General features: G+C 50.4%; 1 long non-coding RNA gene across 2 annotated transcripts in view; it reads left to right on the forward strand.

The window, feature by feature from the left end:
* Nucleotides 1-1,565: 1,565 nt before the first annotated feature.
* Nucleotides 1,566-27,876, forward strand: part of LOC138258626 (uncharacterized) — a 238,293-nt gene continuing 211,982 nt past the window's right edge. The window contains exon 1 of one of the 2 annotated variants that reach the window (XR_011198465.1): nucleotides 1,566-2,055. This is a non-coding gene — a long non-coding RNA (uncharacterized lncRNA). The remainder of the gene's footprint in view (nucleotides 2,056-27,876) is intronic. The other variant, XR_011198464.1, reaches the window with a different exon arrangement.

Here is a 27,876-nt window from a genome sequence, read left to right on the forward strand (position 1 = left end):
GCAGATTCGGACGGCCTCCGGTTGTTTGGGTTTTCGCGCTACATCAATCGGAGACACCCACAGGGTAGGGCCTGACACTCTTTCAATTATACCTGCTTTTTCCAGAGGCCGAAATTCTTGTTCTACTTTTGGGCATAGGTGGAAAGCCATTCGCCGGTGCCTGAGAGTGATTGGAGCCACTGAATCGTCAATGTGGAGTTTAAGGGGCGGACCATTCAGGGAGCCGATTCCCTTAAAAAGTGAGTCAAACTCTTTCACGAGGCCCTCTAGGTTGCTAGCGTAGAGAGCTGAATGCAAACTGCACCAAGTTGAGACTTTGGGCGGTCTGGCAGCCAAGCAGGAATCCTGAGCCTTTTTTGGATACATAGATCCTAGTCGATACTGTGGTGTTTCCATGGGCGACTTCTGCCGTGAAAACCCCTGCTATCTCGAGCGGTTGGGCATTGCCAAATGCGTAGATATGTACAAGGGTCGGTTTGAGGGGTGGGGGTTTGGAAAGTTTCCGGTACCCTTCTATGGCCATGAGATTTATTGAGGCCCCGGTGTCCACTAGTGCAGATATGGGTAGGCCTTGTAGACGCACCTAGCACGTGGGTAGCCATCTATTGCCAATGGTGTGCACAATGTGGACCACTTGGTGATCATCGTCCATGTTACTGTCTGAATGCGGGGGCGGGGCGGCGTCTATTGCCCTGACCAACTTCTTAGGTGCGGACGCCGCTGCTCTTGGTGCCGATCGGCAGACCTTCGCGAAGTGGTTTAGTTACCCACAAGCACTGCAGACTTTCCCTCGTGCTGGGCAGCCTCCGGGGTGTGGTAGCGACCCTCCACACCACTTGCAGAGTCTGTCTTTGTACCTCCCTCTGGAACTGTTCACGATGTGCCTGTGGACACAGCGTTAACTGGTTCTGCCTTGACTTGGACTGTTTGGCGCTTGCTCCATGTGTGCCGCGCGTGCCTTTAACAGCTCTAAGGACCGTCCAAGGATGAGGATATCCCTCATCAGCATGTTTGGCTGTTGCAGGATATGCTCCCTGAGTTTCGATGAGGAGCATTGGATGAACTGCGCCCGGATTTCGTCTTCTTCATCGGGCAGCGTGCACATGCTGGCTAGCTCTTTCTTGCATGCGTAGAAAACGTCAACTGACTCGTCTGACGTCTGGCGCGCTTGGCGTAGCAAAAACCTCTCATAGTCCCGGTTTGCGTATGGTTCGAAATGCGCTGTGATGACCCCTTTTAAGATGTCATATGTGTGTGGCTGTGCCTCAAATACTGACTTGGACACTTTATCGATGTCCCCCCTTCCTAGATGGAGGAGGAGGGGCCTCTTTCGCTCTGCTTGAATGTCCAAAGAGTCAAAATAGGTTTCGAGCTGCTCTACCCATACCTTCCACCTTGCTGCCTGAGTGGGAGGGGCCCCTGTAATGGTGAACGGCTCCAGTGGGGGGATGCCAGCCATGTTGGAGGACGACTTGGGTTGTCTGCAGGCCATGGGGGAGGACGCCTCGATGGCTGTGTCCGGGCAGTTGCTTCCGCACCTCATGCAACGTAGGTAGGTCTGCTGTTGTTGGTGCACCACGTGCATGGTGTGTTGTCAGGTAGATGGAAATGGGGGGGTAGCAGGCTTCATCCCCTCCTTTTTTTTAGTTTTTTTTGTTGTGGCAAAAACGGAGGACGGTGCCTCCTCGACACAGGTGGGCTGGGCCAGCCGCCCGAGACTCAGGAGTGCGTGATGCTGGGGCGAGGCGTTCCTGTCTCTGCCTTGAAGTGCAGCAGAGGCAGCGTCCGGGTCCCAGCAGGGAGTGTAGCAGATGGGGCGGGACACTCCCACACCCAGAGCAGCCTCTCAGAGGACCAAGGGCTGTGACAGGCTCAGCCGCACACTCGCGTGGGGTGAGCGGCGATGAGGCAGCTGGGCGGAAAATGGCAGCAGAAAAGCAGGATCCTTGGGCAGGCTGGAGGCGTCGGTGTGTGCATGGGCAGGAAGCCAGGTGACGCGCGGCACAGCTCCACTGCAACACTGCGTGCAAGACAGTCAGCAGTGCAAGGCAACAGGTGGGCCCACCCTCGTCGCCAGTTGTCGGGTCGGCGTAGTGAGTAAATGAATACGCCGACTCGGTGCAGTAAATAACTTTATTTAATCTCCGTTGCTATCCTACTGATTTCCCGCTTCCCGCTCCCCTTCCTTTTAAAACATTCCCTGATGTCAGCCAGGGCACACCCACTCTGCCCAGGTCTGGTGGAGGTCCTCTGCGTGACCTTTCAAGGATACAGGTGAATGGCCCGTCCCTCTTCCTGACGTCAACACTACAGAAAGGCAGACAAAAAAAGACGGCGATCTGTCATACCTCAATAAGAAGCCGGATAGGCTGCCACTGTTTTTCTACTCAGGAATGTAGTTTCATGCACGAAGCAGAACCTGCCGGCCTGGCAAATTACTTTAGACATGTCAAACTTGAAAAGAGGGCAAGAGTTTTTTGGGCAACGCAGATCAGCATTTTTAATAGTTAACGCACTGTGTCAGTGGTTATGCTCCTTTGCTTAAAAATGTTATTGGGAGAGAGGGAACCACAGACCACGGACCATTTAGTAAAGTGTGGAAAAGGCCGCTTCATTGAAACTGGTGCACAGTTACAACTTTCCTTTACAAACCAACTTATGAAACTAAAACCTCTCTAAACATCCAATTAACTATCTGATATCCTACACCCACACCTACTCTTACACCCACATACCCGACCCCACAAGTATCTCATTGCAAAATAAGCACATTTCAACATTTTCAACCTCAACTTTCCCCTACCTCCTATGATTGTAAGTGTTAATCAGTTTTACCTATGGTAACGCCACTCCAACTTGTGTAACTTCCTGCAAAATGTTCAGGCCACCCCTATGCAACTGTCTCAAGTGACAACAGAACAACAATAATCTCCCTTTATGCATCCGTCACAACAACAGAGCCACTGACAAAGAAGACCTCACAGAAACCTATCAGGTCCCAACAACTGAAATAAAGAAGTTGGCTGGCAGGAAAAAAACACCAGCCGCCAGGTCATTGGAACCTAAAATGGTGGCAGGGAGCCCAAATGAAGCTCTCTATATAGACCTTGGGCTGTGTTGGGCTCCCTGATAGCCCAAGCCCAAAATGGAAACTGTAGCGCTGCACCCCCTCCCAAAGACCCAGGGGAGGCAGACTTCCCCTGTGGTCAGCTGTCCCTCAAACTCCTAGTATGTAACACAAATTTGACATGTTAGATGTACAGAATAGTATTATTTCTTAACACAAACTAAAGGCTCAAATATACTATGACAACTAAAACATTTGTAGGGGTACATTTCTGTACATGTGCATGGAAATGTGTGTGTTTGTGTGGAGCTGGTATCTTGCATGCTGAGCACCAATTAAGGCACATTTGGGGTCCTTGCAAAGAGACCACCACCATTTGCTGTGGGTGTCATTAGTCACTCACTGTAGAGGGCTGGGGGCCGGATGAAAGTGGTCATGACCGGAAGCGAACAGAAGTGACGCAGAAGAGGGGGTAGGGGCAAGGAGCTTTAAAAGTGGGCTGGCACCTGGTGGCCCCCTCTTTGTCCCATGAGGTGCTTCAACACGGAGGTCACCGACAGATGTTATGCCACCTTGTTTGATGTGAAGTAAATTTGCTATGTCCTAACCCAAAAAGTGGAGTCTGTCACCTTTTGGGGGGAAAGGGAGGGCTGAGCAATTTGTAAAGGTAGACCCAATTACCATTGCACAAGTGATTTCACTGTGGAAAGAGACATGCAATGTATCTTCTCCAGGGACAGGCAGATGTGAGTACCGGTGAAGTAACAGTTTCATCACGGGAAAAGTGCTGTGATGTGATTGTCCGACTGCATGCACATGGGTATGTGAAGTTAGACATTTTAAGAGTATAGATTCCGTCTTGGAGGTAGTCTCTGAAGAAGAAGGCCAATGCTCGTGTCATCACCCTGCCAGAGGCCACTTTCCTTTCTAATCTGGCATGGATGGCAAGCACCTCCCACCACCCCTGAAATGAGGGCTTCCAGCCTACATGGCAGAGGGAAGCAGACCCTATGGGCACACTATTCCTGATCGAGCCACAAGCAGCCAAACACCCCACAGGCTCTCTGTATCATGGAGAATTCCTTAACCAGGTGTGAAAACTCAGAACTTAGGGCCAGATGTATCAAAGGATTTTGCATTCACAAACAGTGCAAATTGGTAAATTACACTGTTTGCGAATGCAAAATTGCCTTTCACGATGTATGAAAGGCATTCGCAGTGCAATTCTAAGGAATCGCTAAAATAATGATTTCTTACAATTGTGACGAGATATTGCGAATCACAGAATGCGATTCGCAAATAGCGATGAGATTTGCAAAACCAGATTCACAATGTAATGCATCAACCTGTCGCAAATTGCAAATATTTGCAGAATGGGTTTTGCACGTGCAATTTACCACGAATTGAAATCAGGTGGTAAACAGGTGCAACCTATATAAAGAGGCCCAGAATGGCTTAGACTCTTTTCAGACGAAAGGAGGTACAATGCAGCACACAGGATGACACGCAGCATTCTAGAGGGGACCTTCGGCCTGCTGAAGAGCCATTTCTGATGCTTGCACAAGAGTGGTGGTGCACTGAAATACACCTGCAAAATCCTGGCAACATGTGCTATGTTGCACAACATTGCAACAACGAGGAGCATACCAGTGGAACCCACAGAGCCTGACTCCGATGAGGATGATGATCCCTTGCCACCCCTTCATCCAGCAGACAGAAGCAGTGCAACAGAGGGCAGACAAAGACGTGTTGAGATCACACGCAACTATTTTTGACGTAAGTAATGACAACACCATGTCAACCTTTATGTATTGCTGTAGGTAGCATCTTTATTGCCTTGACTTCAGGTAATATATGTGTGATTAGAACATAGGTAAGCAGTATACACAAACAGGTCCTAGTTAGTGTCACACTGTTAGCATCATAGTATCACTGCATTGCTACATGATATGCAAGTCCCCTGTGACTCTTAAGATTACTTTCTACGTCCACACACTCCACTTGAGTGCTCAGTGGTCTCAGTGGCACCTCTTGTTGCGGGTTCAGAGACAGTATTGTGTCTGGTACTGCGACGCCTAGGATCCATCACAGGGGCTGTGAGACTGCTGAGGCTAGAGAGAGCCTCACTATTCCCACCACCCAGTTCCCTGTTTGTTGCACTCCGGGCCATCTGCATTGTCTCCAAATATTGGTGATGTGCACCAATCCTCGTGCAACATCCTGACTGCAATGTGCCATCTCCACTTGCATGCCCACAGCATGTCGTGACACCAAAGCAGTTGTGGTAGTGAGCCAATTGACAGATCTGCTGAACCCATCAAACTGGCCCATTAATTGGTGATGGCACCTATGGTGGCTGACATGCTCCTGCTGCATCACAGTGCAAAGTTCCCTAATTGTATTTGTCATATCCCTTGCATGTTCTGCTGCTGTTTGCTGTCCCTCATGCAGCTTACACACTCCAACTGCTTGTGCATTGATCCCATGTTGTCATTAAGCGACTCAAACTGCCTTTGCGTTGATCCCATGTTGTCACTGAGAGACTCTAACTGCCTGTGCATTGATCCCATCTTATGATCGATGAACAACAACTGCCTGTGTATTGACCTCATGTGTTTACATTGCATGCGCTGCACTTTCAGCATGGAAGCCTCAGGGCCCTCACCTTCCTCTGTGCACTGTCTGACTTCATCGCAACGCCTCCTGAGGGGAGTGGACTGATGCTGGGGCAGGGACTGCTGTCTATCGGTGCTTCTAGCCTCTGGGGGTGGTGTGGGTACTTCTTCCGGCAATTCATCGGAGTCCAGGTTATACTCAGGGAGGGGTAGCACTTTTGCCCTGCGTCAAGTTGGTGTTTGTATGATGGACTCACTGGTGTTTGAGTCGGACTGTGGCTGACTTTCGCAATCCCCCACATTTCCACCTTCTGCTGCATCATGTCCGGAACATCTGCAACAACAATGCGCAGCATGTCATGCTTGGATATGTACTCTCACAGTTACGTAAAAGGATAAAGTTTACCCTGGCATAGTATCTATGAACGCTTTTTGTGTTGTATATCTGTTTGGTTTTACACTAGCTTGCTATTTATGTGGTAGATGCACTTTAGGGGTGTGGACTACCATTCCCATAATGCATTGTTGTGTTGTATGTTAAATGGGCATAGGCTACTTATCACACTGCATAGTGCCATAGCTATTTTCTAAGGGGCATTTGTACATGGACGTATGGGGAATCATCATTACTGCCCTTACCATTGCTGGTGCTGGGTGTGCCTGAGGTGTCAATGTCAGTGACACCACTGACAGCTTCAGGAAGCAGTGTTGACTCCACCATGTCTTCCATTGGTGTGAACGGTGTCTGAATGGGTGGTCTTCCTCCAGTGTTCTTGCCTCGTTCAGCCTACTTGCTACCCTCTCTTTGGCATGTAAACGCAAGTCGTTCCAGCGCTTGTGTATCTCCTCGATGGAGCCCTGCGCAACACCCACTGTGCATATTTTGGTCTAGCTGTCTGTCCACATTTTTTCTTCTCACCTTCCGACACCTGTAGTCAGTGTTTTCCGAATAACTGGTCATGATTCTTAACCACCTCTTCTGTGAGCACCTCCAATTCATGCTCATTGAATTTGAGTTTGCGCTTTCTCTCTCCTTTGTCCTTCCCATTCCCATCAGTAGCCATTGTTTTGTTTGGTCCTGGCCGACTCTCAAGACTGCCTCCCTGCTGCTTGTCTGGTTCTCTCTGCCTGCTCCTGTGGTTTGGGCTTCTGGAAACAGCATGCACTGACTCACTTTCTGGTTGTGATGTCATGAGGCTGCTCCAGATTGCTGGAATCATTAGCGATTTCCAAATACCGATTCGCTATTTTTACGATTGGGTATTTGGACCTCGCTATTATAGAAACACAATTTTCATACATCCCATTTTGCATTTCTTAAATAGTGATTTCTTAAAATTCGCAATTTAAGAAATGCAAACTGGGAGCTTGATACATCTGGCCCTTAGACAGGAGTTTCCGGGAGCTGGACCTGCAGTTCCTTCTATGGGTAATTGGTGGGTAGGATGAGGCGAGCTGACCCCTAGAGGGTGTTGCATGGTATTACTGGAAAGGAATTCAATTCAGTTAATCTTTATTCGGGTGCAAAAGTATCCAGAAGAGGTAAAATGCATTTAAAACACGTAACAAAAAAATGAATGTATAATAAAACATAAATGAATACATTGCTCCATAAATAGTGCACAGTTTTTAAAAGAATACAAAATTAAAACAGCGACAAATAGAGAAGAGGTTAACAATTATAAATTCTAATTTAATCAGTATTCATCAAGATACGGTCTCAGACAGAGATTCTCAGAAAGGCACCTAAATAGAAAATGGACTCTTCGTCATTCATTAGAAGCAGAAAACTAAATGCTTCCCAGAAATCAGTAATATTTAAAGAGCGTAAAATAAACTATATGTACATATGGTAGAAGCCACAAAAAAATAAAAAATGCAATGATGATTGACCTGAACTCCCATTGCACGGACAAGGTAAAGAATCAAGGTTTGCTTGAAAGCCTAAGGGAAAGCACAGCAAGCATTTGACAGTATCAGCCCTGAATCAAAACAATAGGCTATGCTTCCAATGGCCCAAGGATTTGGTAAGATACCCTGCAATTTGGCTGTCTTTTCTAATATTCAGATAAGCTGCCACACTCATATTCTTAGCCTTGGTGGCCAGTCTTTCCTCACAGTAAGATTTATAAAAGGCAAGTTATAACTGTTTTATAACTGTTTTTTAGTATTGGTGTGATTTCCCTCGGGATTCTCGAAAAGATACTGGTGCCCAAACGTTCACAGAGAGGTTTCCACCCCTGCTAACCATGGAATGTCCATGCCTTTGTCACAGCTAAGGCAATCCATAATGATGTCTTTAGTGAGGCTTGCTTCTCTATTTTTTCCAAACCAAGGGGGCATTTTAAGGGGTGAGCACAAAGCGCTCTGTCCCTGGTGTAATCTCTCTGTGGGCTTTTAACCACGCCCATGTCAAGCCCATCAGTTTGATTGGTTTGTGGGCTTACCTTTTAAAATTAGGTTGACTTAATTAGGGAAATACATGGATATTTGCACTTTTGCCGGTTACATGGATAATTGCACTTTTCCCTTTTGTGTTTTTGCTTTATGTTCACAGCGGCCCTCGGCTTGCTCATGGGATACTGTTTTAGTTTTCAGTTTATGTGGCAAGAAAAGTCCGGTTAGGAGTTTACAAAGCTAATAGCTTTAACTTGAGCAAACGCGAGACCTATTGCACTGCAAATGCTTGTTTTATACATGTGTGCTTTGCCATGAGGGTCACCATCGGCCCTAGGGATAGCACACATGTATAAAAAGAAGAAGTGATGTAGAGAGTCAGTCTCTCTCTCTAAATGTATATATATATATATATATATATATATATATATATATATATATTTGCCGCTCAAGCCCTAACTCAGGTTATGGAGGATAGCTCAGAGGCAGGATCAGAGACTGAGTCAGCATCTGAGGGAGAGGACAATGGGGCAGAATCTGGTAGTGATTTTTCAGTTGGCAAAATCCATCCGACGCCACCTCTTCCAGTGATTCTGTGGGAGATGATGACAGTCGTGCTGTCCCTCTGTAAGCGCAGTCTGTGCAGCGGGACAACAGCGGGTTATCCGAACCCAGAGAGCAGGTGCATGTGGCTGCAAGCAGAGAAAGAGTGCTCTCTTGACAGCCCCCCGATTTAGTTCAGCCCCAATTCCACCTTTTACTGGTGACGCTGGATGTAAAGTTGTTACAGCCAACTTTTGCCAGTCAACTTCATCCATCTATTTTTGGATGTTGACTTCCTACTGGAAATTGTGCAGCAAACAAATTTGCGTGCAGACCAATTTCTGAGAGAGCATGGAGGCACTCTAGGGCCCTGTTCTAGGGCACGCCAGTGGACTCCAGTTTCACTGGCAGAGTGGAAGATATTTTTGGGCCTTACTCTCAAAATGGGGTTAATGCAGAAACCCACCTTGCAGTCCTACTGGATGACTCACACGGTTTGGGGAACCTCCATCTTTGCACCATACATGAGCAGAGATCGTTTTTTTTCTACTGCAGCACATGCTGCATTTCAGTGACAATTCTGCTGCATTGCCCCGGGACCATCCAGACCATGACAGGTTGTTCAAAATTCAGCCTGTCATTGGGCATTTGTCTGCCAGATTTCCAGAGATCTATACTCCTTGAAAGAATATAGCAGCCAATGAGTCTTTGATCCTGTGCAAAGGATGGCTGCTGGTCAGACAGTACATTGTGAGCAAAAGAGCTTGCTGTGGCTTAAAGCCGTATGTGCTGTGTGAGAGCTCTTCTGGCTATGTGTACAGCTTGAGAGTGTATACAGGGAAGGACTCTACCCTAAACCCTGTAGGTTGCCCTCCCGTGTTAGGGGTCACAGGTAGGATTGTGTGGGAACTTGTCCAGCCACTACTTCACAAAGGTTATGACCTTTATGTGGACAATTTTTATGCAGGAGTAGAGCTGTTCAGTGAGCTCTACAAATTTGGCACTGTGGCCTGCGGTACAGTTTGTTTTAACCGACAAGGATTCCTGCAGGAGCTTGTTTGCAAGAAGCTCCAGAAATCCCAGAGTCCTGCGTTGCATTCCAACGAACTGCTCGCAGTCAAGTTCTTGGATAGGCGTGATGCATACATGCTCGCTACAATTCATGATGAGAGCACTTCCCCCATCACGATTTGGGGTCAGATGGGCGAAGTCCACAAGCCCATCTGTATACTTGATTACAATAAGAATACGGGCAGAGTGAACAAGAACGACCAGGTTCTTCAACCATACAGTGCGTGTCGTAAAACTTGCACTTGGTACACAAAACTGTTTACCCACCTGATCCAGATGGCAACATTCAATGCGTATGTTATTTACCATCAGACAACCACAGGAAAACTCATGACTTTCCTTGGCTTCCAGTGGTCCGTAATTGAAAGCCTCACTGTTGTTACAGAAGCAGCAGCAGCAGCCTCCACTTCATATGTTCTGGAGGATGTGGCAAGGCTGCAGGAGCGTCACTTTGCTGATCGCATTCCTAAAACAACCCAAAAGGATCGTCCATGTCGTCGCTGTAAAGTGTGCTCCAAGGATTGAAAGCGGCAGGAGAGTCGGTATTACTGTCCCCAGTGCCCATCTCAACCAGGCCTTTGTGTCCCTACTTGCTGTACATTGCATCATACTAAAGCAAAGTTTTGGGAAATCGACTGAGGTGGAGCGGCGGTTGGGTAATCCTTTCAGTGGCTGTGCATGGTTACCGAACGTCCATGGCCACTGCTTCGTTAGGCAAGCAGCCACAGAATATTACTTCATCTACTTCTGCAAATCATAGACTTCCTTATGGTCTGCTTGAGACCTATATCCACCGCTAAAACATGGTAGGTGTTCTGTTCAATTAACGTGCATTATAGTCCCCATTCTGCACGTACTAGTAGACAGAACAAATGCCACATTGTCACAGAGTACCCTGTGTGGCATAATTTAAAGGCATGACTGAATGTTGAAGTGCTTGTTAGGGAACTTATGTATGATACACAAGGCCACCATGATTGCCAATGAGAACCAGAGTAAGTGTAATAAGTCAAACAAATGTTTTGTTGAACATATTCACCAACATTTCTACTTGTTTGAAAGTGTGCAAACTCAATTTGTAGCTTCACTTTCAAACCAAAACATTAAGGGGGTCATTCTGACCCCGGCGGGCCAGGGTCGGTGGGAGCACCGCCGACAGGCCAGCGGTGCCCCGCAGGGCATTCTGACCGCGGCGGTTCGGCCGCGGTCAGATGCGGAAAACCGGCGGTCTCCCGCCGGTTTTCCGCTGCCCTTGTGAATCCGCTGCCATGGGGATTCTGACACCCCCTACCGCCATCCTGTTCCTGGCGGGTCTCCCGCCAGGAACAGGATGGCAGTAGGGGGTGCCGCGGGGCCCCTAGGGGCACCTGCAGTGCCCATGCCAATGGCATGGGCACTGCAGGGGCCCCCGTAAGAGGGCCCCACTTTGTATTTCAGTGTCTGCTATGCAGACACTGAAATACGCGACGGGTGCCACTGCACCCGTCGCACCTTCCCACTCCACCCGCTCAATTCTGAGCCGGCGTCCTCGTGGGAAGGATGATTTGCCCTGGGCTGGCGGGCGGCCTTTTGGCGGTTGCCCGCCAGCCCAGGGCAAATCCCAAAATACCCTCAGCGATCTTTCGACCTCGGAGCGGTATTTTGGTGGGGGAAGTCTGGCGGGCGGCCTCCGCCGCCCGCCAGACTCAGAATCACCCCCTAAGTGTTGGTGAATGAGTCCCAGAGGATATTTGTTTGACTTTTTACTTTAGAGACCTTAGGATTTCTTCACCAGCATGTCTGCCTTAGTTTCAACTGTAGATATGCTCTCTCAGTTCAAGGAATAGGCCTCCCAAGGCATACTACGACACCCCCAACTTGCATCCACAACCTAGTATAGGTTCACTTGGCAATTATATAGGATGAGTCAGGACTCTGATGAGGACAGAGACATGAATGGGTAAGGAAAGCTTATGATAGGTGTGCCTTCACAGGGATATTGCACAAATAGAAGGCAGACAGTAAAGGTTGAATAGACATACATCATCTACACCTATGGATTCAAACCCATTGGTGCCCTCCCAGCACTGAAGCACAATGACACGTATGGGTCAGTGTTTGACCTGCTTTTTATGTTCATCCTGCATCAGAACTTAGTAGATGTTCAATTTGCTGTATGATAAGTGCATTACAGTCACAGCACTGCACATAATGTTGGCTGGGACATATGCTATGTTCTCATGGACTTCCCTCTGTGTCAAATACTGCCTTTTTCCATAGCCTGTTACCTTCTCTTTAGGGAACATCATGAAAATTCCTCTGCATGTCTGCCTTAGTTTCAAAGATAGATATGCTCACTCAGTTTGAGGAATCGCTTTGTACTGCATACTCGGACACCCCCAACTTGCATCCACAAACTGGAAGGAGTTGGATTTAGCACAGTGAGGGGGTGATTCTAACCCTGACGGTCGGTGATAAAACGGCGGCCAACCCGCCAACAGGCCGGCGGTCCAAAAAATGGAATTCTGACCCTGGCGGGAACCGCCAACACAGCCCGCCACTTTAACACTCCGACCGCCACGGCGGTACAAACAAACAGCGCGGCGGTCACCGCCAACAGACAGGCGGCAGACAATGTACCGCCCACACTATCACAACTCACCAATCCGCCACCTTTTCTGGGGCGGGAGCACCGCCGATAAAAACACGGCGGAAACAGACTACGAACGGGAAAACGTGCACCTCTACGCACTCCACGAGGAAGGAGGACAGCATGGAACCCGAATTAAACATCCTACCTGCTCTCGTCTACCTGCTCATCTACCACGAGTACGAACGCCGGCGCAGACGACAACGGTGAGTACTGCACCTACGACACAGGGGAGGGGGGAGGACGAAAGGTTACGGCACACACATATGCGACCCCCACCCCCCCCCAAACTATGTACACACCAATGCAGAGCAACAAGTCACAGTGACACCACCCAAACCCCCGTGAAAAAAGCAAGGACATAATTAAATTGTGAATCGAAATTTATGGAAATAAAAAGCCACTGATAAGTCATGGTCAAATAGCAATAACAAATCTAAAAAATCAATTCAATATTTAGTGCATACGATAAACCAAGGCAATTAGTCCTTCACATCTAACGAAATTCCAAGTGTCCGTGGGCCAAAGTGTATCAACACAAGGGCAAAGCCCACACAGGAGACCTGAGTCCTTTGGAGAGAACACTGCAGGGGCATCTGATGACAAAACTACAGGCACCTCAGGGGGAAGGGAAGGGGGGGGGGCACCACAGCCACATGAGTCCACGACGCCAGATCCAGGAAGGGGCCACCATGCCCACTGTACCATCCTGGGGAGTGCAAAGCCACAGTCTCTCAAGTCTCTACAGTGGGTGGCTTGCCCACTGTGCCATCCTGGGGAGTGCAAAGCCACAGTCTCTCAAGTCTCTACAATGGGTGGTTTGCCCACTGTGCCATCCTGGGGAGTGCAAAGCCACAGTCTCTCAAGTCTCTACAGTGGGTGGCTTGCCCACTGTGCCATCCTGGGGAGTGCAAAGCCACAGTCTCTCAAGTCTCTACAGTGGGTGGCTTGCCCACTGTGCCATCCTGACGAGTGCAAAGCCACAGTCCATTAGGTGGATAACAGTCTCTACCGGTCAAGGAGGAGGCATGGTGGGCACAGTGAACCGTGAACAGTAGCTCGAGACAGATCCGGCACTGTCATTGTGCCAGTGGTGCACGAGACGGCGGGGCCCAGCGGAGCGGTGCTTGAGACGGCGGGGCCCAGCGGAGCGGTGCTTGACAGGAAGGGCCCAGCGGAGCGGTGCTTGAGACGGCGGGGCCCAGCGGAGCGGTGCTTGACAGGAAGGGCCCAGCGGAGCGGTGCTTGAGACAGCGGGGCCCAGCCGAGCGGTGCTTGAGACGGCGGGGCCCAGCGGAGCGGTGCTTGAGACGGCGGGGCCAAGCGGAGCGGTGCTTGACAGGAAGGGCCCAGCGGAGCGGTGCTTGAGACGGCGGGGCCCAGCGGAGCGGTGCTTGACAGGAAGGGCCCAGCGGAGCGGTGCTTGAGACGGCGGGGCCCAGCGGAGCGGTGCTTGACAGGAAGGGCCCAGCGGAGCGGTGCTTGAGACGGCGGGGCCCAGCGGAGCGGTGCTTGAGACGGCAGGGCCCAGCGGAGCGGTGCTTGACAGGAAGGGCCCAGCGGAGCGGTGCTTGAGACAGCGGGGCCCAGTGGAGCGGTGCTTGACAGGAAGGGCCCAGCGGAGCGGTGCTTGAGACGGCGGGGCCCAGCGGAGCGGTGCTTGACCGGAAGGGCCCAGCGGAGCGGTGCTTGAGACGGCGGGGCCCAGCGGAGCGGTGCTTGAGATGGCGGGGCCCAGCGGAGCGGTGCTTGACAGGAAGGGCCCAGCGGAGCGGTGCTTGAGACGGCGGGGCCCAGCGGAGCGGTGCTTGACAGGAAGGGCCCAGCGGAGCGGTGCTTGAGACGGCGGGGCCCAGCGGAGCGGTGCTTGAGACGGCGGGGCCCAGCGGAGCGGTGCTTGACAGGAAGGGCCCAGCGGAGCGGTGCTTGAGACGGCGGGGCCCAGCGGAGCGGTGCTTGACAGGAAGGGCCCAGCGGAGCGGTGCTTGAGACGGCGGGGCCCAGCGGAGCGGTGCTTGAGACGGCGGGGCCCAGCGGAGCGGTGCTTGACAGGAAGGGCCCAGCGGAGCGGTGCTTGAGACGGCGGGGCCCTGTTCAGCGGTGCTCTTCTGCACGGCGGGGCCCTGTTCAGCAGTGCTCTTCTGCATGGCGGGGCCCTGTTCAGCGGTGCTCTTCTGCACGGCGGGGCCCTGTTCAGCGGTGCTCTTCTGCACGGCGGGGCCCGGTTCAGCGGTGCTCTTCTGCACGGCGGGGCCCTGTTCAGCGGTGCTCTTCTGCACGGCGGGGCCCTGTTCAGCGGTGCTCTTCTGCACAGCGGGGCCCTGTTCAGCGGTGCTCTTCTGCACGGCGGGGCCCTGTTCAGCGGTGCTCTTCTGCACGGCGGGGACCTGTTCAGCGGTGCTTGTCCAGTGATTCAAGGGAGCCAGACCTGGCCTGGACTTCCTGCTCAGTCGCCCTTCGACCGTGCAGTCGCAGGACCCTTCGGCGACGGAGTCCTGGGCCCCTTGGTGTCCTTCCTTACAGCCGGGATGGGGCTTGTGGGGCCCTCCTGCTCCGCGCTCCTGCTGGCTGACTTCTCCGCCCTGCTGCCCTTTCGCTCCTTAGAAGAGGCTCTCTGGCCCTTGCCTCCCCTGCATGTTGTGGCAGGTGAAGTGGCCGAACTCTGGTCCTTGGGGGCAGCCGTGTCAGTCCTCTCATGGCGGCCCTTGAGTTTCCGGGTCCTCTTGCCTGGGGGGGGGGCTGGCTGTCCCCTTGCTGCTGATAGAAGTGTCACTGCTGCCAAAGGGTGGACTCCAGAACCCATGCACCACAGTGACACTCGAAGCTGGGCTGGTGGTGGCTGAGGTGCTCTTGGGACTCTTAGCAGATGGAGGGGGCGGGTCAGGGGAGGGAAAGAGGTTAAGATTGGAGAGGTAAACTTTTTTAGGACCAAGGTAAAGGGTGGGAGTAGTGGTGATGGGAGTGGAGGAAGAGGATGTGGTTGTAGGAGAGTCAGGTGTGCTGTCTTTGGGTGCAGGTGAATGTGACGTAGGCTGTCGTGAGGTGGATGGCTGTTGGGTGGGTGGCTGCCTGCGTTTGTGTGTCTTGGAAGAGGGGGTGACAGACACATTGGGAGAGGACACAGGGGACGTGTAAATGGCAGTGGGGGTGGTGACTGCACGTGTGCGGACTGTACTGGAGGGTGTGCTGGTGATGGAAGCACTGGCTGATGGTGGTGTGCATGCAGGTGTGAGTGTAGACGTCACAGGGAGGGAGGAGGGAGATGAGGAGGAGGGGGACACAGAGGTGGTAGTGACTGTTGGCATGTCTGCATCTGGATGTTGCTTGGGTGAGTGTTTGTGGGATCTGTGGTGCTTGTGTCTGGATGAGCTGACCTTGGGTGTTGACGTGTGTGCAGGCTGGTCTGATGCTGTGGATGGGATAGGCAGAGGAACAGGAGACAGAGACAGGCTGGAGGCAGTTAGAAGAGGGAGGCTGGAAACAGGGACAATGGCTGCCGTCAGTGCTGAGGACAGAGCATTGAACGATCGTTGATGGGCAGCCTGACCCGAATGAATGCCCTCCAGGTAGGCATTGCTCCGATGCATCTCCCTTTCTACCCCCTGGATGGCATTCAAAAGGGTAGTCTGCCCAACAATGATGGTCTGAAGGAGGTCAATGACCTCCTCACTGAGGGCAGCAGGGGTGACAGGGGCAGGGCCTGAGGTGCCTGGGGCGAAGGAGATGCCCGCCTTCTTGGGCGAGCGGGCACGGAGCGTAGGCTGAGGGGCTGCTGGGAGGGCGGGCTGGTGCGCTGGGTGGCGGCTGTACCTGTAGAGGCGGGGGGCCCGGATGTTGCCGCCACCGCTAGGGAGCTCCCATCCAAGGACGTGTCGGTGTCGCTGGTGTCACCACCGGTCCCCGTTGTGGTGCTCCCCTCGCCCTCCGGATCACTGGTGCCCACGGTGTCTGTACCACGGCCCACCGGGGCCTTGTGACTTGCAGCTCCCTAGTGCTCCGATGCCAAATCTCCTCCGCCTGATGATGCTAATGCACACATGCACAAGATGATCAAGAAAAAGGGTGGGGGGAGAAATAATAAAACAGGTTGAGTGCATGCAATGTCAACACCGTTGGCGGAGAGGACAGACACAGGGGCCTCATGCACTACGCTGCGCAATCGGGGTATACTACTCAGTACTTGTGACCAGGCCTACAGGTCTATGCACAACAAATACACACATGGATGATGCAGGACCATGGATAGCTGTACTTGGCACCCTACAGAGGTGGGGGGCGGGGGCACAGGGCCATGCCTAAAGGAGAGGACTACACTACAGAAAACGCCCTAGCCTAATGTCACCCCAACCCTCCTCCCCCACCCAGACGCCTCCACTGCGCAGAAAGATAGCAGAATGTGCTGATACTCACCCCCTTGTGTCTGCTGTGATGTCCTCAAGCGCCCATCCAAATCAGGGTAGGCCACCGCCAGGATCCGCGACATCAGGGGGGTCAGGGTACGACTGGCACCCCTCGTAGGTTGGGAGGCCATCCCCAGCAGTGACTCGGCGGTCTTCCTGGTCCCGCGGCGGATGTCCTCCCACCTCTTGCGGCAGTGGGTGTCCCGTCTGACGTGGACCCCCAGGGCCCAGACTTCCTTGGCGATGGCACGCCAAATGTCGACTTTCTGATGGGCGCTGACCTATTTGACATGTACAGGGTGGGAAAGGAAAATTCATAATTTATCTGCATGTTAGATGTGATTGCCCCCCCCTCCCCAAATTTGCCATGTGGCACATGCTCTCATCTGTCGTGCGTTGCACTCCTCATTCGCTCCCCACCCCACCATCATACATCCACCCCACTCAACACAGGCATAGCCCATTCCATGTGCACCCAGTGTACTTACCTGTTGGTCTGGAGGACCGTAGAGTAACGCATACTGGGGGAGGACCCCATCCACTAGTTTCTCCAACTCTTCAGACGTGAAGGCAGGGGCCCTTTCCCCAGTCGCAGCAGCCATTGTATCTTCCAGACCGAGGTCACAGCAGCACTTGCAGTATAGGTCCTCTCCTGTGGATGATCAGGTCTCGAGTGATTAAGCAGATAGAAAATGGCGGTCACGCCCGCGGCGGTGCGTACCGCGGCGGTGCGTACCGCGACCGCCGGCGCACCTCGTCATTGGCTCCAGAAATCCATAGGCTTCAATGTTAACCAATGCGGCTTCGTATAGCGGTCTTCGACCGCCTACCGCCACGGTGTGCCACGCCAGCGCATTGACCTCACATCCCATTGTCCCACTTCACAGGTCAGGCAGCCGCCATTTCAAGGGCCCACATGGCATAATTTGTACTGCGTCACACAGGCCTAGGCCTTGCATTGCCACACATACACGCCTTTCAATACATAGATAATAGTGTGCTATGCATGCTGTGGTGAACGTACCTGTGATTTGCTTGACTCTATGCTCCATGTTGTGCTTCCTAGGCACCGTCCGCTGGGACTTGCGAGGAGAAGGATGAATCCTCGCGTGTACCGACCGCTGGTGGACCTGTCGACAATGGAAGAACGCCATATCATACTACGATACCGACTTGACCGAGCCACTATACATGAACTGTGTGCCCAGCTGGAGCCAGCCCTGATGTCCCCCATCCGCCAACCCACAGGAATTCCCCCTCTAGTGCAGGTTCTGTCAGTCCTCCATTTTTTGGCAAGTGGCTCATTCCAGACAACAGAGGCCATGTCATCTGGAATGTCTCAGCCTATGTTTTCAAAAATTTTGTCTAGAGTGTTGTCTGCCCTGACGAAACACATGCGGAGCTACATTGTATTCCCTGAGGAGGTTGATTTGGCCACTGTGAAGGGTGATTTTTATGCCCTTGGACATATCCCCAACATAATTGGTGCCATTGATGGGACCCATGTGGCTTTAGTACCCCCAAAAGACGATGAGCAGGTGTACAGAAACAGGAAAAGTTACCATTCTATGAACGTCCAGGTGGTCTGTTTGGCTGACCAGTACATCTCCCATGTGAATGCCAAGTTCCCTGGGTCAGTGCATGACGCGTATGTGACGCGTAATAGCAGCATCCCTTATGTGATGGAACAGCTACAGAGACAACGTGTGTGGCTAATTGGTGACTCTGGTTACCCCAACCTGCCTTGGCTATTGACCCCAGTGAGGAATCCCCGGACCAGGGCAGAGGAACGGAACAATGAGGCACATGGGCGAACTAGGAGGATCATAGAAAGAACCTTTGGCCTCCTGAAGGCCAGGTTTAGGTGCCTGCATATGACAGGGGGATCCCTGATGTACTCACCAAAGAAGGTGTGCCAGATCATCGTGGCCTGCTGTATGCTTCACAATCTGGCATTGTGACGTCAGGTGCCTTTCCTGCAGGAGGATGGTCCAGATGGTGGTGTTGAAGCAGCTGTGGAGCCTGCGGAGAGTGAAGAGGAGGAAGACGAAGAGGACGACACAGACAACAGGGACAGAGTTATCCAACAGTATTTTCAGTAGCACACAGGTAAGAATCACCCACGCCATTTAACATTTACTGAAAGCCCCCTGCATCTTTACTTTGTGTATGTCCCCCCAGTTCTTTTAAACTGATGTTTGATTTTCCCTTCCCTTTTCAGTGCTGTATGACCCACTGCATGACTTCTGCTTGGTTAGCCCATGGACTAATGCTTATTGACATCGGTATGTTGTCATCACAAAAAGAACTGAACATTATTGATCAGTAATGTGTTATACATTTGTAAATAATACAGGCTGACTCCTGAATGATTTCAGTGCAATGAGTGATTTATTTTTAGTGCTAGATATTGGTACATGATATTAAAACGGTGATGGGTGAGGGTGGAGTTATGTCCATTGCAGAGTCCAGTTCTCAGTTTCACAGGTGCATTTTCCATATGCCTGTGGAAGGATGGAGCAGGGGCAGTTCAAGGTTGGACAGGGTGACAATGTGGGACAGTGGGAAGACATCAGGGGGTATCTTATGCTGGCGGGGGTCTTGGCATCCTACTCTGTCTTCCTGTGAGATCTCAGGTTCCTCTTGCGGGGTGGTTGTTCTTCAGCAGGAGGTGGGGTTCTGGTGGCCCGTCGTTCTGTGGGGGCCTCCTGACCACTAGCGCCGGTGGAGGTGGTAGGCTGTTCCTGGCTAGTGACAGGGGCCCTTTGTGGTGCCACATGGTCCCGCAATGTGTTTTCTATCCGGTTGAGGGCCTGGACTATGGTCCCCATAGCGGTAGCGATGTTCCTGAGTTCATTGCTGAACCCCATGTACCGTTCCTCCTGCTGTGCCTGGATCTCGGTGAACCTGGCCAGTACCGTCGCCATCGTCTCCTGGGAGTGATGGTATGCTCCCATGATGGTGGTGAGGGCCTCTTGGAGAGTCGGTTCCCTGGGCCTGTCCTCCCCCCCCTGTCGCACAGCAGCCCTCCCAGTTGCCCTGTTTCCCCGGGCCTCTGTCCCCTGGACGGTGTGCCCACTACCACTGCCCCCAGGTCCCTGTTGTTGTTGGGGTGTTGGGTCAGCCTGGGTGCCCTGTAGTGGCGGACACACCGCTGCTTGACGCGTCCTGGAGACAGAGGCATGGGCCCGCTGGTTGGGAGCTGTGCTGGTGTTCCCAGAGGGGGTTGGGTCTGCTGTGGCCTGTGTCTGTGTGTGGGGAACCGACTGTCCAGAGGTCCCCAATGGTCCGGGCTGGTCATCAGGTTCTAGGTCGACAGAGCTGCTGTCCTCGCTGGGGGCCTGTTCTGGGGGTGGGATGGACAAATCTGGACCCTCCGTGGCGGTGTGTTGGCGTTCGGGCCCTGCAGGGGTAAAGGAGTATGGTTATTGTTTCTGTGTGTGCCATGGCGTGCATTTTGAGTGCCCTTGTCCCCCAGTGCTGGCATTCCCTTGTGGGAGGTGTTGTGAGGGTGGTGGGGGGGGGTGTATGGGTATGTGCAATGGTCATGCTTTGGTGGTGGCTGTCTATGGTTTGTGTTGGCATTCAGGGGTTGGTGTTGTTTAGGGTGGGTTGTGCTGGTGAGACATTGGCAGGGAGGTTGTGTGCTGGGGGGTTGAGATTGGGGGTGAGGGGAGGGGGGGGTTGGCATGCTGGTGGTTGGGGGGGGGTGAAGTAGTTGAGATTCGACTTACCAGAGTCCATTCCTCTGTGTACTCCAGCGAGGCCATCAGGATGCAGGATCTTTACTACCTCTTGCTCCCATGCTGTGAATTGGGGTGGAGTGGGCGGGGGTCCGCCGCCAGTCTTCTGCACAGCGATGTTGTGTCGCGACACCATCGAGCGCACCTTCCCCCGTAGGTCGTTCCATCGCTTTCGGATATCTTCCCGATTTTTGGGATGCTGTCCCACAGCGTTGACCCTGTCTACGATCCTTTGCCATAGCTCAGCCTTCCTTGCTATAGTGGTGTGCTGCACCTGTGTGCCGAACAGCTGGGGCTCAACCCTTATAATTTCCTCCACCATGACCCTGAGTTCTTGGTCCGACAACCTGGGGTGTCTTTGGGGTGCCATGGGGTGGTGTGGATGAGGTGTGGGGTGGTGTTTGTGGTGATGTGCGTGGTGATGTGTGGTGATGTGTGCGTAAATGTGGTGTGGGTGATGAAGTTAGGTTCCTGTGTGTGTTGGGGTTTTCGATTGCTGTGCTCGCTCTCTCTATCTCTATCTCTATCGCCTTCTCTCCGATTTCCAACTAGTGGGGGTTTGTGGGTGATGTGGGTGTGTGTTTTATAGTCGATTGGATGTGTGGGAGTGTTGTTTGTATGTGTCTCAGGTGTGTGTAGTTCAAATTGTCCAATGTGGCTGTGTTTTGGAGCTGTGTGTGTATTTTGAGCGCGGCGGTGTGTACCGCCAATGGAATACCGCGGTTAAAAGACCGCTGCGTGGATTCGTGGGTCAGAATGGCATGGGCGTGTTTGTGTTGGCGTGACGGTGGAGGTTTGGTCATCTCCAGTTTTCCGCGGCCCGCTGATGTGGCGGCCTTCCTTGGATGTCGGGTTTTTGCCGGTTTCACAGTTGGTGGTCAGAATGACCGTGGCGGTTTACCGCGGCCACGGCGGTAGTATGGCGGACTTCTGACCGGCGGTAAGGGCCTTTTACCGCCGAGGTCAGAATGACCCCCTGAGTGTGCTACCTATTTTTGACTCTTTATATTTCATCATATGAAAACCTATTGCAAGGTGCAGCTCATTTATTGGCTCTGGGTACCTCTAGTTCTTGATGAACCTACAAGCCATATATATCCCTGTAGCCAGAAGATTCCAGCAGATGTAATGGTATGTTGCTTTTGAAAATCTGACATTGCAAGAAAAAGTCACAGAGTAAAACATGGAGAGAAATGGCTGTTTCTTTTACCTCAATTTCAATATTTTTTTTATTTAAGCTCTTATTTTCGGTAGGAAAACCTTGTCGGATCTACACAAATGACCCCTTGCTGAATTCATACTTTTGTCTACTTTTCAGAAATGTTTAGCTGTTCAGGATTCAGCATGGGTTTCACACTTATTTCTGTCACTAACTGGAAGGAGGCTAAACGCACAAAAAATAGTAAAAATGGGGTATGTCTCAAAAAAATTGCAAAATTGTGTTAAAAAAGGTGGTTTTCTCATTCAAGTCTGCTTGTTCAGGAAAGCTGAGAATCTGGTAATTTTAGCACCGTAAAACCTTTGTTGATGCCATTTTCAGGGGGACAAAACACATGCTTTCTTCTGCCGCCCTTTTGTCCACTTTTTCTGAAAAGAAAACAACATTTTAGCTGTATTTTGGATAATGTCTTGAGTTCCTCCAGGGTAACCCACAAACTCTGGGTACCTTTATAATCACTAGGATGTTGGAAAAAAAGGACGCCAGTTTGACATGGATAGCTTATGTGGACAAAATGTTATGAAGGCCTAAGCGCAAACTACCCCAAACAGCCAAAAAAGGGCTCAGCACTGGGGGGGGGGAGAAGGCCCAGCAGCTAAGGAGTTAATCGCACTACCAAAAAGTTGGCCCAGTTCAACAGCTCTCCATTTTAATCTCAGGCCGTCATTAGACGGTTCGAGATTCCTTGCTCCACATTCACTACTAAATTTTGGTTAGGGTAAAAATGAAAGTGCAACCTTAATGGGGTTATGGTCCCCAAAGATTGAAATGATGATTGTACCATAAAGCAATAATTCCCCCCAAATTGGATGATGTAAAAAAGTGATCAATTGTGGTGGTACAGCCTCTACCTCTAAAAGTAGGTGGCAATTGTTCTGTTTGGCCAGCAAGATCCATAACATTATTTAAGTCCTGTGAAGCCAAATAGGCCATCTCCTCAGGTCCCCTAATGCCAATGCTTTTCTGGGCATAAGTACTATTATTTATAATAACTCTGTTAAGCTTACCTAGAAAGTTGGCCTGTGGAATTAGCCTGGAATTTAAATCACCTACCTCCTAGTCAGAAACCTGACAATTGCCCACTTCCCCAACAGTATTTTGTAAACAGGTGATATAATTAAATAGAACTGGAAATCTAGTGTTGGAAGTGTTAATAAAAGTGTTGTTTTAAAAAGTAATGAAATATAATGTCAGACCGCTTTTGTACCTCACTAACTGCAAATTATCATTATGCACTTCTTTAGCCTGAACACAACCCTCTGCCAAAGTGTTCACCCAAATGGCCAACTTACATGATGCACAACCTGATTTAGACAGAATTGCTGAGATGTTATGGTAAATTATCTATCCTCCAGTTTTCCTGGAACATTAGACTATCATATTTTCTGATGAAGGCTAGCCAATCTGGTATCAGGATCTTTGATTGTAAACCAGCCACATTCCATCTGAGAATTCTTAGATCAGGAACGTCTTGCCCTAATTCAATACCTAAACATGAAGGAGCCTCAGGTGTGGGCTCTCTTTCCAGGAAAATAGGAGCCTGTATAATCCTATCGATGAGTTTGGACCTCAGTCAATCCAGCCCATCGAGGTAATCTAAAATAGAGAACCTATTATGTGCAAAACTGGGAGGACTTAGCGAGGCACTCAATGTTGAGGGTTTGTAGAAACAACCTACGGAAAGGGAGCTTATTTTAATGATGTTGCATCCAATAACTTCTTCTGCCGTAAACTATTTCTGACACTAGATGGCCTGGTGAAATTTTCTACAATACAATCGCCATCAATGTTTTTTATTGAGCGGCGCACCAACCCCACCCTTCGTACCATTATAATCTCACTGGTGCTTTGGGGGTTAAAATATTTATGCTTATGAAACCAGTCCACACATTTATTCTGTAACCCCTCCAAGATTTGCTTTGGGAGTCCCCCGGGGTGGCACTCCAGCAAGTACGAAAACAAATGAGCAAGCAGCTGGTGGCAAGTTCAGAGAGTCTTCATTAGGCTTAACGCAAATTGGGGAAAATGGGGGCATAACCAAGACTGACATCGAATTGTGTGGAAAAGGCCGCTTTATTGAAGACAGATGCCCTTAACAGTATAACCTGGCCTTTGTCTTCCAAAACTAACCGCCTCACTATACATGCGCTTCAACTACGTCACTTCCCCCACCCCCGCCCTACCCTCCCCCTCCCAACAGCAGTATTGCAATCCTGTCCTCTTGTTTTTCTCGTTGCAATAGCTATATTCAAAACCCCTTTCAAGATGCTATTACTCTGCAACTATAGCAACTCTAACTTCCTGCCGAACATTTTAACAACGTGGCTCGACCCTGCGAAGTCCAGTCTCCCCTCTCCTTTCCCACCTGGGCTGCCGCTTTCAAGCCTAAAACTGTGCAAACCATGCCAACTGGCCCTGCCCCCCTCCACCCAGAAAGGGTGCATAAATGGACTCTTTCTGCCACCCCCCCAACATTTTCTTTTTATCATATCCTAAAAAGATCCTGCAGTGCCTGTTTGATACGTAACAAATAAAGTTCATTACCCATGAATGACAAATGGACACCATCCCCTCAAAAGAAAACATCAACCTTCAGTTGCAAATCTGAAAGTTCCACATAAGTAACACCTTTCTCCCAACAAAATTTCTTCATCTCCTTATTAATCTTCTTTCTTGCCCTTTCAATTGCTCCTGGTCGCCTCGCACCTCTCCATACCAACCGTGAAACAAATGCTGTCCATACTACATGGCATCCAGCCCATTGCCTCTGGATCTCTTTTAGGTCTGTTTTCATAGTTTTTAAAACCTGCAACCCTTTCACTGCCACTAAATCGTTCTCCCCCAAGTGGAGTACCAAAACATCTGGACATTGTCCTTGAACCACTAACTTATTCAACAACAGCAGTAACTCTGGCCATTTAATGCCCCCTTTTCCATGCCACTTTAATTCAAATTCTGATGGATTTAGCCCCAAATTTAGACCCTGACTGCCCTGGTGAGCTTGCAGGCGTGCCCAGTTTATGAATGAATACACCCCATGAGCCAAATCGCCAACACCTCCCTCGCTGGACCAGCCACTGAACCTGCAAAAAGAACAAACACAAGAGACTTGAGACACTTCATATAACTTGGTGTTGATCAACGCGCACGTAACTTCTGAAAGCTTCGGAGTGCCACCTACCCAACTTCATGATCTGATCCCTACCCCACCCTTTACTGTCTGCCTCAGTTGCCATGCCGATTCTAAAAGAGTGGGTTCCGAACTCTGAAGGAGTGAGTCCTATAGCTAAAAACTGCTTTCCTTAATAGTGACAAAAGTTGAATAGCCGTTGCTGGATGCTTGTCCATATGTAAAAAGACTAGCCCAGCAAGAGAACCCCTCCTCGCCTGCAACTCTTTACCCCACTTTACTGGGCATATGATACCATCTGGGTAGACCACCAACTGAACCATGCTTCCTCTACCTCTTTGGTCTGCCTTTGATTTCCTAACCCAAATGGAGACAGAGTCCTCCTTCACTTGCACATCGGACCACCGTATCCCTGCCTGTGACCTTCCCCCTAACATCTCTGACACCCTAAATGCCCCAAAAAACATCCACACCATAAGTGTGCTGAAAAGCAATGCTTTGTTCTCATCCCAACAAATCTCTGACAATTTGCGAACCAAAGCCTTCAAAACTGGAATTGTCACTGGTCTTCTGGCATTCTTCCTCTGCCCCAGTTCTCGGGCCCAACCTTCCACCATTCTTTTTCCCAGCTCGCCAGCTGTAGGAGCGTAACCTCACAGTAACTTGCCCATGAAGGCAATGCCTGCCAATTTGCCCAAAATAGTCACTCTGGATTTCCCTCTTTTAATCAGCCTTAGAATAAATTGTACAACATCCTCCTCCTTCTCCCACTGATCCCACCGTCTGTAGGCCCCACTTTGCTCAAACTCCTTCCAGGCTTGCAAGTACGCTCGGCGTGTTGACATTGCTAATGAATTCAAAACCAGTTGAAGCATCCTTTTTCTCCCAGAGTCCATAATTCCGGAGGCATCTGCACTTTCCTGATTTCCGCATCCGTGACCAGACCAAGGAACCTCTCCCACTGCGAACGAGACAAAGCATCCGCAATGTCATTATCCACTCCAGGAATATGTTGTGCTCTGAATGCAAGATCGTACCTTAGACACAGCAGCACAAAAAGTGCAGCAATTTTACAACCTGAGCATCTCTTGCAGATTGACGGTTGACAACATGTACCACCGCCATGTTGTCCACCATGAACAGAACTTTCTTGTGCGCCAGCTCTCCGCGCCATAAGAACACTGCTACCACCAAAGGGAACAACTCCAAAAAGGCAATACTTCTGCCTCCTTGTTTCTATGCTTGCGGCCACTCATCTGCGCACCACCTGCCCTGCCAATAGACTCCAAAACCAATACCCCCTGCTGCATCTGAAAAAATGTGTGCGTCCCATTACACCTTACGCCATCGTCGCAGAGGAACTCCATTGATCTCTTCCAAAATTTCAACCACATCCTTAAATCTTACTTCACTCCTGCTGATAAACAAACATGGTCATGAGGCAGCCGGTTCCCTGACAAGGACAACCCCAATCGCCTACAAAAAACCCTTCCAGCTCTGACTACCTTGCAGGCAAAATTCAAATGACCCAAAAGCACCTGTATCTCCCTCACTGTTACTTTCTCTTTATTTAAAATGTGAAGTAATAATTGCGCCATTGCAATTTTTTTGTCAGATGGGATCCGTGCTTCCTTGCTCGTAGAATTTACTTCAATGCCAAGAAAAGAAAATAATGTCACAGGTCCAACTGTCTTCTCTGGGGCTCCTGGAAAGCCTTCAACATCTCACTACACCGATTTGACTTTCGTTTTCCTACCAAGAAAAAATAATCTAAATAATGTGTTATACCATTATGCCCTGTGCTCTGCTGAAAAACCCATTGCAATAATGTGCTGAAGCATTCAAATAGTGCACATGATATGGAACAACCCATTGGCAATGCTTTATCAACATACCAGCGCTCCTCAAACTGGATGCCTAAAAGTTCAAAATCATCAGGGTGTACCGGCAGGAGCCTGAAAGCTGACTTAATGTCACTCTTAGCTAACATAGCCCCCTGTCCGATTTCCTCCACCAAATCAAATGCTACATCCAGTGACGCATATGACACGGATACTTGTTCTTCAGGAATAAAATCATTGACCGAAGCTCCCTCCGGTCATGATAGATGTTGAATCATACGAAATTGACCTGCCTATTTTTTAGGAACAATCCCAATAGCAGAAATAATCAAGTTTTGCATCGGCCAATCAATTAAAGGGCCTGCCATGCGTCCTTCCAAAATCTCCTTTCTTAACTTCTCCCTCACCACTTGTTTGTTTGCTGTTACTGATTTCAAATTCTCTGCCCATCTGTGCTCCCTCTGACCTGTGTATCCCAACTGGAAACCCCATGTGAAACCTTCTCGTAGAGTGTGAGCATCTTCTTGCCTGTGATATTTCTGCAACCAAAATTCCAACTTCTCCAATTTAATTGGAGTAGGAGCTTTTACCCCCAGAGCTATGAGCACCTCTTCCTTCTCTTGTTGTATTTGCACGGAACTGTTGAGAACCTCCAGTGCCCTGCGATGCTGGCCACTGCCCTCCTTAGCCCCCAGCTTGTTGCCCACCCGAAAGGCTAACCAAGGCATGCTTTCCCCTGCATCTGGAACATTCATGCCGAAAACGACAATATTCTCTTTTACATAATCTTTTATTAAAGTCCCAGCATGCTCTTGTTTGTCCACTACCAGTACCACTGGCATGTCCTCTGGTAACACCCACCCCACCCCGGGTGGGACGGTCCTGAAAGGGACAATACAATATAGGAAGATCACTAGCTGTAAACACGGTCTTCCCAAATTTTGCAGGGCCCATAGTGTACTGACATAGGTCCGCATCAATTTCTCCCCACTGAATTTCAGGAAGTACTGCCATACGGGCCCTGAATTCCTCATCATATTGGACCCAGGCATAACCGCTATAGTTCAGTTGTGCTTTCCTAATGACGTCCATATATTTAAGAAGTGCCACTGAACGCTCAGGGTACTTTTCACAGTACACACTAGCGAAGATCAAAAAGGCTGCAGTCCAATTCTCGATTGTTACAGGTACCCAGGGGCGTTTTGCCAATTCAGTTTCTTC

The sequence above is a fragment of the Pleurodeles waltl genome, chromosome 9 (genome assembly GCF_031143425.1).
Source record: "Pleurodeles waltl isolate 20211129_DDA chromosome 9, aPleWal1.hap1.20221129, whole genome shotgun sequence".
Taxonomy (NCBI): domain Eukaryota; kingdom Metazoa; phylum Chordata; class Amphibia; order Caudata; family Salamandridae; genus Pleurodeles; species Pleurodeles waltl.